Source organism: Anolis carolinensis, chromosome 2 (assembly GCF_035594765.1).
Source record: "Anolis carolinensis isolate JA03-04 chromosome 2, rAnoCar3.1.pri, whole genome shotgun sequence".
Classification (NCBI taxonomy): domain Eukaryota; kingdom Metazoa; phylum Chordata; class Lepidosauria; order Squamata; family Dactyloidae; genus Anolis; species Anolis carolinensis.
Window position 1 is genome coordinate 246,663,849 of NC_085842.1, and position 12,826 is coordinate 246,676,674.

Consider the following 12,826-nt stretch of genomic DNA (forward strand, 5'->3'; position numbering starts at 1 on the left):
GGTTTGTAGCTTGTGTGTGCTCTTGTTGGATTTATCCTTGAAATTAAAGCTCTAGCTTTCAACAGGAGCTACAAGTGATTTTGCACACTTAAAAGTAATTCACCAATTGCTGCTGTTCCCAGAGAAGCCTAATCTAACCACTGTGACACATGCCTTAGAAATATCCCATTTGGGTTGATGTAAAGTGCTCTATATAGAGCTATATTTGATGAGTTTTGGAAACTTCAGTCTGTAGACAGTTTGCTCACTGGGGTAGGTTTCAATTGACAGCCATGCGACAGTCTGTTTCTAGGCACAATTCAGAGTGTTGGGTATGACCGATAAAGCCCTCCATGGCTTAGGTCAAGGTTATCAGATGGACCATATCTCGCCATATGAACTTGCCTAGTCAATGAGATCCTCAGGAGGGACCCTTACTCCAGTTGTACAACTTTCATAGGCACAGTTCATGGGGTGCACAGCAGGGCATTTTCAGGCTGGATCTAAATTACCCTATATCCCAAGATCTGATCCCAGATTATCTGCTTTGAACTGGATTATATGAAGCCCCTTCTACACTGCCAAATAAAATCCAGATTATCTGCTTTGAACTGTATTATATGGCAGTGAAGACTCATATAATCCACTTCAAAGAAGATAGTGTGGATTGTCTGCTTTGATAATCTGGATTATATGGCAGTGTAAAAGGGGCCTGAGTCTACATTGCCAGATAATTGAGATAAACAGATAATCTGGGATCAGATCCTGGGATATAGGACACTGTAGATCCAGCTTCAGTAGCTGCCTCTAGGCTCTGGAATTCACTTCCATCATGGCCCCTTCCTTCCTGTCCTTCCACTGGTAAGCAAAGACTTTTTCTATTTCAACGGGCTTTTAAGAACTCAAGGATTTCAAGGAAAAGGTTTCTCTCAGGCTCCTTCCAGATTTTCTGCTTTGAACTAGATTATATGGCAGTGTAGACTCATATAATTCATTTCAAAGATTATCATCTTTGATAATCTAGATTATATGGCAATGTAGAAGGGGCCTCGGAGGTTGCTGTATCATTTTAATTCTATGTACAGCTTAATTCTAGAGTAAAGTTGATTGCTTGAACTTTCACCATATGGTATTTGTTTTAATTTGTAACCTTCCCTTGAGTGCCAGTTTTTGGAGAAAACGTGGTGCATTTTGCATTTTACAAAAAAAGCGAGTTTGTTGTAATACAGTACTGTAATTTTATAGTTTAATTTGTATATGAGCCAAATCTTGTGACAGGTCATACAGAAGGTTCTTGCTTCACAAAGTCAAACTCAAATTGCTCTTAGTATGGGCCATACTAGTATCTGTGTTACTACAACACAAAGACAATTTTAAAAAGAGTTTATAAAAAGCAGATGGTTGAGGGAAAGATGTGGAATGCCAGTTAATATTGCTGGCACCCTAGAAATGCATTCAAGAGCACTTGGCTGCATTTAATCATTGTAATTTTTTGCATGTCAAGTACATTAAAAACGAAACAGCTTCTTGAGCGTGTGTACACAGGGCATATACATCAACAAAATGGCTTTTTAATCCTATCATAAAACATATGCTATCTGATAATTGCAGAATTGGCACCAAAATTCATTCCTCTCTACCCACTAATGATGCCTTATTTTAAGTTAAATCAGGGGACAATTTTCTTTCTAAAATGGTTGTTGCCGTGGGTTTCAGACATATTTAAATATTTTGCAACAATTTTGACTCTGGTCCAATACACATTTATTTCGAAGAGTATGCAACTGAAGCCCATAGAATTTATAATTAGAATAAAAGTAATACCAACAAGCAGGAGTAAATGGAAAATCAAACACTTGTTCTCCCAGACTTTGTATAAATATTAAGCTGGTGTATAAAAGACAAGAAGATAAGGAATTTGGGAATCTCTGACTTCAATAAATGGGCTGCCACAATAAAAAAATCCTTGCTATACTGGGAGTAACACTGTGGCTCTGTTATTGGGGAAAACATACTGTTAAAGAAGGGTGAACAAAAAAAAACAACCCTCAATCCACATCCGCATTTGAATAGGGATATTTGCTGAAGTTATTATATGACTATACTTGCTACAGATTCTGAACATTGTAGTTAGAATCTAATTTAGGAACATGAACAACATAGTCCATATGGAAGTAGGGCAAGACATTATGAAGGAACTAGAAACAGTTTAAGATGTTGCCCAAATGAGCCCTGTTTAACACAATGAGCCCCACTTGTGTTTATTTACAGAGGAGGAGAAAATGAGTCCCTAGATGTTGTTCCCAGCATTCTTCACTATTGCCTAACTGGGACTGATAGGAATTCCAGCCCAACAATATTTGGAAAGCTGTCTTTTGACCACCAGCCAATTTAAAACAGATGGTCTGCTGAACTATCATTGACGGTTTGCCTTGAATTGACTGTAAAACACTCACAACTCACTCCTTACGAAGACTGAAACAATGACTGCTTTCCCTTTATTGAAGGTGTTGAGATAGATTGCTGTTGTCAGCAAAGCTAGAATGGCAGCTCTCAGTTGAAATATCAAACAAGTTTAGGACCTTGTTTTCCTTAGGCCCTTTCTACATCGCCATAAAAATCTAGATTATCTGATTTGAACTGGATTATATGGCAGTGTATAATCCAGTTCAAAGCAGATAATGTGGATTATATGGCAATGTAGAAGGGGTCTTAGTGGGTTATCATGCTGAGCCTGGTTTCATGTTTGAGTCAGAGAAATACTTTGAAGTACAGAGGAATATAATACTTATTTCAGGAGAAAAACATGAAGGATTTTATCACACCAGCCTGTTGTCTCATGGTAATTGTGTTGTTTAAATGAACAGAAAGACGTTGTTATTGGAACAATCACTTTCATATCTTGTTGCAATTGTGTTATGCTGGTACTTTAGTGATACAAATCCTTGTGATCAGTGATCCGTACAGCCTCTTCCTATCTGTGTTTTCCTTACCCAATACCTGTGCGCTATTTTTTTTTCCAATTTTGCCTCGTGATGCCTTTCTCAGCTTCCTAATCTTGGGCTGCAGTAGAAGGAAGCTGTTGCAGAGGAAAAAGTGGCAGGACAACAGCGATATTGGATTCATTGAGGGTTTTTTCTTTTTGCCTGTTGATGAAAAGTCATGATACAAACATGATTCAAGTGCAGTGAAACTGTGGAAGAAACAAGATGTTGGGTGATAAGTCTTAACTTTTATCCTGCTGTGATTGTGCTTTATCAGCATTGTGATAAAGTCTGAAAATAGGAAAGCTGGACTAAACAGCTATTTCTGAGCCTTGCTCATGGAGCACGGCCAAAATGTTTTCTTCTTTTTACCTCTAAAAAAAGCAATTTAAGAAGAATTTGGAGGGTGGGTGGACGGGAAGATAAATTTGCAAACCCTAAAAAGATCAGTCAACCCTGAGAAAATCAGAAGAAAGGTAAATGAAGAAGAAAGGACTCCAGCAAAGCCAGGATTCTCATTCAAGACTTGTATTCTCATGACCTCAAATAATATGTGCACTCGTATTTAAAGCCATTGTGCAAGGAGGCATTCTTCATAGTGACAGCTTTTACATTCTAATCACCTCATCACATTGAGAGGGGAAAGTATGGGTGACCATCCCTTTAAGAAGAGAGAACTGTCTCTCTTATAGCGTCAACAATCCCATTTCAAGTTCTGTCTCCCCATCACACTCACTCATGGAAACATAAGAGCTGGCAATACATTCATCTTTTACATTTATCAAAAGATCAGTATTACTTTTTTAAAATTAGGAGAAACAATATTCGAAAACCAAGAGATCCCTTGTCCTGCCCAAAGCTCCTTACATTAAAGAAGACTGACACTAGTTTAAAAACACTACTTTCCACATTGATTTGCATCAAATCCCATAGGGGTTTTTGGCAATTTTTTCAAGTTTTTAAAAACAACATTTTAAAAAAAAAACTACAAGAGCTAGCTCCTTGAATTTTCTATCAAATGACACAGATAACAGGGGATCATTCCCCCAACTTTCAAAAATACTAAAACATCTACTGCCATTTTCAGAAAAACAAACTGTTTAGGGAGAGGAATAATTTTATCTCTCCTCTCCTGATCGGCACATTCTCATTCTGAGGCATACTCGGAAATGTAGTTTAAGGCAGGTATTTGGCTCCTCGCTTCCCAAACCACATAATGCAACTGCTATTGGGGAAACTTCATGGGCTCCTATCTCCCTCATTTTTAAAGCTATTGTGGTGAAACTTGTTACAATGGTAGAACACATTTACCATGGTTAGCCCACCAAATTTCATGATGTTTGACTTTTTGGCAATTTCTTTGGTGAAAGTTTTCAGAAACAAAAACTGTTTAGGGGGAGGGATAATTTTTTCTCTCCTCTCCTGATTGGTGCATTCTCATTCTGAAGTGTGCTGGGAAATGTAGTTTGTGGCAGGGCCTTTGGCAATCTCTACCATTGGGAACCTGGCCTTCTTAATCTACAGTTAAGATGGCTGTGATTAGCCATGCCCACAGCACCTCCCTTACAGCAGTGCCGGTGAAGATGGAGCCAAAGGAATGAGATTTTAAAAGCAGCTTTACCAAAGTTGCTTAATGGTTATAGTGAAAATTAAATTGACCTTGGGAGACATCCATATTTATGAAAATATGGGAAAGTGATTCAAATTCTTGTCTTGTGTTACTATTGTGCAGTTCTAGCCCTTTTGTTTTTACGAGGTATTGCTGGGGGTTATCTCAACTTCCAAACTTTTTCATCCTCAGTGAGCACTAGCGTAATGGCAAAGAAAGTAGCATTGCAGTATTTTTCCTCTATTTTCCCCAACCAACGGTTTTTCAAGGGCAACACTGTGGTTTTCCATTTATTTGAAGTTTATTGTGAGTTGCTTTGACTCACCATTAATGTGTTGATTAAAAAAATAGATTTTTTTTTCTATTCTGATTGGTCCGCTTATGCAAAAGCAATGGCTTTCCTGAAAAGACAGATGGTTTGAAGGTCAGGCAATGGACCCAAGCCAAGGCTCCAAATGGCTGGCCTGATGTGGAGAGCTTCTCAACTTTCCTTCAGAAGGTGATTCTGGAGTGGACATGTTACATCGCCTGAGGTGCATTGGCTCCAATTGCCTTGGCTGAAGCAATCTCATCCTCTGCCAGGAAAAGATCACAGCTCAACTCCTCGTGGCTTATTTGTTTAAACATCTGCCATTTCCTCAGAAAGGTTTCTTAAGTGTGTGTGGTTGATTAACAAAACAGAAAGAATGCCAGCTTCTTCTACCTTTCCTGCCACAAGAGAAATCCAAGAGATTTGGGGAACTGCTTGTGGTTATAAAAGCACCAGACCACTGGCTTGTTGCTGATTTTTCCTTCAACATAAATAAATAAATGAAGTGTGTGTTTGTGCCTGCTTCTAACGCTTCAGAATTTTTAAAGAAAGGCAGCACGGATTTCAGCTGAGCCAAATTCTGTATCTGGCCCACACACGTTGCCTGTCTAGACTGATCAACCCAGACATTACCACCGCCATGTGTTTTCAAATTAAGTTAGATCTCCTGATCAAAGAAGCAGGGTTGCTTTAAACATTCCATGTATCTTAAATATGCACCTTCTCCATGGCTGCAGCCATTTATACAGTAAATCTCAGCTGCTTCAAACCCAAAGTAGTGCTTTTTATTTGAAATGGGTGAATTAGTTTCTAGCATTAGACACCTCAAAGTGAAAATTCATGTCAACCTTTGGCTGCAGAATCATGATTTTATTGAGTAAAAAACACTGGCTACATTTCAATGAAATGTGATCTCTTTAAAGCCCCATTGATTTCATCTGGAGAGAGTTAAACACCTGCTGGATATTGGCTTATTTTATACATCCAGCCCTGCTAGATCGTAAGGGAGGGGGGGGGAATCTCAAATGAAATGTTGGTTGCTATGTGTGTGCCATTAAGAGCTGAAAAGCAAGGATAAAACAAAAGTAAGAAAAGAAAACTGCCAAGAGAAGGAAACCCACAGTGTTTTGTTTTATCCCATAATAGTCTTAGGGATTTTATTCACAAATCTATGAGAGTAGAAGCATGGAAGGCACTCAGAGCAGCTACAGCAATGGTAATAGATGTGCAGGGAAGAAAGCACAGTCCAATTCTTCATAAGCCCTGTGTCATTCATTTTTCACAGCAACCTTGTGAAGTAGAATCTAATTGCTCCCATGTCACTGCTTCTGAAGTTCTAGAAGCTGTCATAGCACAGATTTGTGAGTAGGTTGCTCATGTGATTCTGTGCTCCCATGAATGCAAAACCATGCCCATGCCTGCAAAATGAACCTATGACTGAACCGCACCAAATAGACTCAGAGTTGTTCCAAAAGCTGTTGTTGGAATGAAGTATTCCAACCAGCATTCGCAGGATCAAATCTAATAATCTTTCAGGATCTGGTCAGCCACAAATATGTGAATCCAACCATACTGTACCCTTAGCAGAGTGACCTACATCTTCATCTTGAGGCTTTCTTCTACCTTTTGCAGGCAGTAGAGATGATTACTTTCATCCCATTACTCAAGACAGTATTTGAATGCAACTGAAAATATTTTGGGCATACTCCATCAGCATAGTCCCCAGAAACAATCCTCTGCTGAAATGAAGAAGGCCAGCCATTAATCATGAGACTTCTGCATAGGTTTCCATTTTATCTGAGGTTTTCACTGACAGTCAAGACTAGATTTTTTTTTCCAGTTGACCTGCAGGCATAAAATAAATCATATTTAAATATGCAGAGCAGGGACTGCATGCTCCTCTGTCCTTGCCACTTCCATACAAGTTCCCTCAACTTTTTTCTACTCACCTTTGGTGTTAAATTTAACTGCTGTATTAAAATGAACCTCAGGATGCTCCTAATGCCACTTTAATCACTCTGTTTATTTTTGACCTTACTGCTGAATGTAGTTAGAGACAACTGTGCAGTACACATAACACATAACGAAGGCATTATCAGTATTTCTATTGTAGTTCTAATGCCTTCGCTGTATAGTTCACATGAGACAGATGCTCCTGAACTTGCAGCTGATGAGCAACAAAGCCACATTTAGTGGCCCTGGGATTTAAGAATATTTTCAGGAAAGTATAAAAATGCTCTGACCTCAGCATATTGTAAAAAAATCTTTTAACTTTAAATCAATGCAGTTGGACAGTCCAAGATTGCAATTTATGTGCAGCATTTCTTTGTGGAACAAAGAATAATGAAAAGCTAGCAAATCTTCTATTTTTCTTTTTAGCAGATGTGATGCGTATTTGCATACTGAAAGATGGTGGGTAAGTATGATCAGTCTTGGAGTACCCACAATAATCCTGTCTAGACAAAACAGTGGGTTATTATACCAGCTGTCTTTCATCTTTATGCACATGTGGCTATCTCATAGTCCAGATAGAGCAGGTTAGGATATATTAACCTGTCTATGTGACAGACTCACACTGTTATATTGATGGCATCTGAATAAAGAAGGTTCTTGAAACTCCCCTGACTCCTGCTGCTTCTTGGTTTTGCATATATCTATGTGCTTTAGGCTTGTGCAATCTGGATAAACCTTGATCCACTTCAGTGTCTTGGATTTCGGTGGTGGCCACGATCTGTTTTTTTGAAGCCTCCCTAATTCGAGAAGACTGGAATCCTTTTTCAATACGGGAAGCCAAAACATTAGTTTTCAATCTGGCCCATTGGCGGCAATGGGGTGGGGCTTTCCAGGTTTAAGGCAAAGGTTTAAGAAACACCCCTTCCTGCTATCATTTCCCTTCTCCCTTTAGAGGAGATCTGGGTTTAAGGCAAGGACTTAAGAAACCCCCCTTCCTGTGATCCTGTCTGTGATCCTTTCCTTTCTAGTGGCTGCCTCCCTCCCCACACTCCAAAGAAACTGAAAGCAGCCAGGTTTTGACAGCAACTGTTCTGTTGCGGCTGAAAAAAAATTGACAGTGAAGCCCATGCCATTATCGGCGTCCAAACCAACCAGACCAGCTGGAGACTTTTTTTGAAAACCGATCTGTGCACAAACCTAATGGGCTTTCAGTTTGCCTTCTTAGGGTACATCTGCACTGTACGATAAATACAGTTTGACATTACTTTACCTGCCATGGTTCAGTGCTAAGAAAGCATGGGAACTGTAGTTTTAGAATGTCTTTGGCCTTCTCTGCTGCTGCCTCACCAAACTACAAACCCCAAAATTCCATAGCACTGAACCATGGCAATTAAAATGAGGTCAAACTGCATCAATTCTATAGTGTAGGTGTACTCTAGATTGGCACATGGGTGTGACAAAGGCTTCTTCCATGTGCACATTCTCTCTGTTGCCCTTGTGAATGAGGAAAACTAGTCATATCAGAGAATCCTGTATCATACAAATATTACAAACCACTGCTATATAATGTCGAAGGCTTTTACAGCCAGAATCACTGGGTTGTTGTGCGGTTTTCAGGATATATGGCTGTGTTCTGTCAGCATTTTCTCCTGATGTTTCACCTGAGGATCTGAAGATGCCAGCCACAGATGCAACATGAGGAGAAAATGCTGCTAGAACATGGCCAAACTGCCCGGAAACCATACAACACCCAACTGCTATATAATTAGTGCTGAAATTTCCATATGAAAAATGGGAACTCTGTGGAAAAGCTAGGTTTAAAACAAATTATGTCCACCTTCTCAATACTCTTCAGTGCTACCATAGCTAAAGGCTAAATAGTAAAAATATCTCGGTAGAACCTGCAATGCATACTGGCTTGAATATGGGACTATTCTGAAGACCAAGGCTCAGCCATGAAACCTATTGAATGACCTAGTGTAAGTCACACTTTCTCAACCTCAGAAGAAGGCAATATAAAATCTCATCTGAACATATCTTACAAAGAAAACCCTATATTCTTAGAGTCATCATAGATTGTTGTTGTGTGTTGATGGTACACAACAACAACAGTGAAGGATTTTGCAATGGAGGTTGCATTGATCATTAAACCTTTATTTAACATGTGATATCATGATTGCATATTAAACCATTTTCTCCAATGATTTTACCGTAGTGATGGTTGTTCCTTTATGGTTCATTGCTGATCGGTGATTGCTAATGTTGCAATCACCAATCAGCAATAGTAACTACAGCACTGATATTGTTACCTATCAATGAACAAGGCTCCTAGTACAATGAGACTATTTGTACAGTGTTTAGTTTCTTGGTCTATTTTTATTTTACCCACATAGTCAACAAGAAAAACAAATGACATACTATGCAGTTTTCTAGCAATTGTGATGTACACATAATAATGAGGGAGGAAAAGAATGGGAGTGGGCTGAAAAACAAAAACAGTTGTTTCAATATGGATAAGGATTTTCTCCACTAAAATGTCCAGTATTAAAATAATGTATTATGTCCATTAATTGAAGTGTCTTTTAGTCAATGAAAACTTATCACATAATGGATTTGTTTAGCCTTTAAAATTATTTCAAAATTCCTTGTCATTTTTGTTTTGCCTTTAGGTGTTTGACTTTTTCTTCCCTTCAATTTGTATTCAGCAAAAGCATTGACAACCTCAGAGAAAGCATGCAAAGGATACACTAACTGAAGCAAATATCACAATTGTAACTGTCTGCCATATAAACCATGTAAATATGACTGCATTCAGATTTACACATGCAGCTACTGTCAGCATGATACATGACTGACAGTTCAATTGTTGCCTCTGAACTCTGCTTTTATAATAGAGTTTTAGACTTAATTTAGCTTTCTGTATCAGAGACAGGGCTAACCCAAGGTATTTCATTGCTTGGACTAGAAGCAACAAATGCCATCTCGCAGTAATCCATGACACAGTGTAGAATACTTGTAAAGCCAACCAATCTATTTGGCAGATGGAAACCATTTCCCCATCTTTGGTCAGACCTCACTTGGAATACTGTGTTGAGTTTTGGACACCACAATTCAAGAAGGATATTGACAAACTGGAACACGTCGAGAAAAGGGTGATCAAAATAGCAAAAGGTATGGAAACCAAGCCCCATTAGGAATTGCATAAGGAGCTTGGTATGTTTAGCTTGGAGAAAAGAAGGCTGAGCGGGGGCATGATAGCCATGTTTAAATATTTGAAAAGTTGCCACACTGGGGAGGGGAGAACTCATTTTCTGCTGCTTCAAAGACTAGGAAATTGAATGATACATTTCTAATCATTAGGAAGAACTTCCTGCATTAAGATCTGTTCAGCAGTAGAATATGCTGTGACTTGGAGTGTGATGGAGTCTCCTTCACTGAAGGTTCTTAAGCATAGGATAGATGGGCATTTATCAGGAATGCTTTGTTTGTGTATTTTTGCATGGCAGAATGTGACTGTGATCTCTTTCAATTCTATGATTCTATGAATAACAGTTTTAAAAACCCAACTTAGATTTCTCTGTCTATATAGAATGCTCTGAATTTGCTGGCTGAAGTAATTTCATTCTGCTTCAGAGCTGGGGGTAGTATAATAACTTAAGGCTATCAGTATTCTGATTTCTGCATCCCATATGGCCTTCCAAATGTTGTTGAACTGCAGTTATCAGCATTCTTTGTAGGCTCTGCTGGATTTAGACTATTACTACCACTACTATTACCACTACTAATAATAATATGTTATTATTGTGGCTCAAGACAGGTCACGCACAGTCAAACACAAATATTGCCCAAAAAAAATCTATAAAAACTTATCAAAATGTAGTTCTATAAAAGATACATATGAAAATGTATTTCTATAAAATCCATAGTAAATACATAGGACAGAGATTAAACCACAGGACACAAGTTTAAAATTCATGATTAAAACTGGCTGGGTAGGCCTGGCGGTTTTCAGATGTGATTTAAATTTCAAGAGCTAATTTAGCTATTGGAGCTTTTCTGGCAGGTTGTTCCATGGTCTTGATGATGAAAAGATCCTATGAGTCACAGTTACCAGTAGTTTTCTGGTGGGCTGGAGTAGCAGCTTCCCAGAAGACCTAAGTGTGCAGGGCGGATTGTACAGGAGAAAGCAGGCTGTTGAGCAACCAGCTGCAACAAATCACTCTGACCAAGAGGTCATGAGTTCGAGGCCAGCTCGGAGCCCCATGTTTGTCTTGTCTTTGTTCTATGTTAAGGCATTGAATGTTCGCCTTATATGTGTAATGTGATCCGCCCTGAGTCCCCTTCAGGGTGAGAAGGGCGGAATATAAATACTGTAAATAAAATAAATAAATAATAAATTATGTAGGTAACCTGGACCCAAACTATGTAGAAATTTAAAGGTCAAAACTCTTGTACTTTGCCTGGACACTAGTTGGCAACCAGTGGAGTGACTTTAGGACTAACATTGAGAGGGCTGCATGTTCTTCACCTTTGTTTTAGAAACATATTTCTTCAAGTGTACTGATTGGGATGAAAAAAAGAAAAAAGAAAAATGGTCAAAGTCAGCCTGATGTAATCATGGTTTGATACTCATTTTATACCAAGAATGGTTTTTCTGCACAAAAACAAAAAAGAGCCATTTCTGTGTAAAAGAAAATTTGCATAGAAAACAAGTTCCCTGCACATATTCTGCACAGATAGCAGCATTTTGGCTTGCAGAATTATATTTCTTTTTATAGAATATGTTTTCCAAACAGAAAATTCAATTTTATTTGCAAAAATGTACATTTTATGTTGGCCAAATAAGTACTGAATTTCAAATAGTTATTTTTTTTCTCACAGTGAGGAAAAAAAACCTGGTAAATGTATCAGTCTTGCCTATGAGAACAACATTTATAAAGATTTGCTTCCCTATAGGCTTGTTCCATAAGGCCTAAGAAAATAAATACAAAGTTTTTTGGGGGGAGGAAAATCAATAGATGTTTTGGTTGTAAGAAGCAAAGCTGAACTTTGACAGTTTCATCTATTTTCGTGTTATTTGAGACTGCCAACAAAATAATATCCCCAAGACCTTTAAAATCTTGAAAATAATATGGCAAGTATTGATCAGCAAAGGCAAACAGATTTAATCCAACTGTAATCCAGTGCATATAAGTAAAGTTCATTCATAGCTTTGCAAAAACCCTAGAGAGAGTAGTACATGGTGAAAATCTGAACATTTCCAAGTGGAATGTCTGGACTATGACAATGGAATGAGCACATCAGTGTAAAGTATGAAGCTGAGAAACAGCAAATAATACTGATTTTAGAAGTAAGATGATGTGTCTGGATACAATTTTTGGATACTTTTGCAATGCTAGCATATTTACATCATTGTTTTAAAAAATCTGTCTGCTTTATATCATTTTGAGCTCTTAGCTCTGAAACACAATGTTCTGGTTACTCTTTTTAACATATTTTTTTGCATCATGATGCTTGTTGACTTATGGATGGCCATAGCAATTGAATGAGGCAATCATATAGAACTGATACTATGCGTTCCACTCTAGGAAGGAATTAGACCACATTTTGGAGGAATGCTGAGAGTGTGTTTGGTTGCAGATTCATAATACATGAGAATCATTACAGGTAATAATTCAGTATTTGTCTATGTATCACAATAGACTGGACTACTGCATATGCTGTCAAACTTTTAGTATGAGGTTGCTTTTCTTTTACTCTTTCACAATGTTTGGAGAAGAAGGCTTATTTCGCCAACAATGTCTTACAATGAAATAATTTAGGGGCAGGATGGGGCTACTGTGCCTTATTCTCGTGAATTTTGAAAGACTAAAGTTGCCATAACTTGGAAATAACTTAAAGGTACACAACAAACCTTATCTCTGTCAACTGCCCAAACCTATCAAGTATACACATATGTAAGGAAAGCCAAATGAACTTAGTGGAACTTAA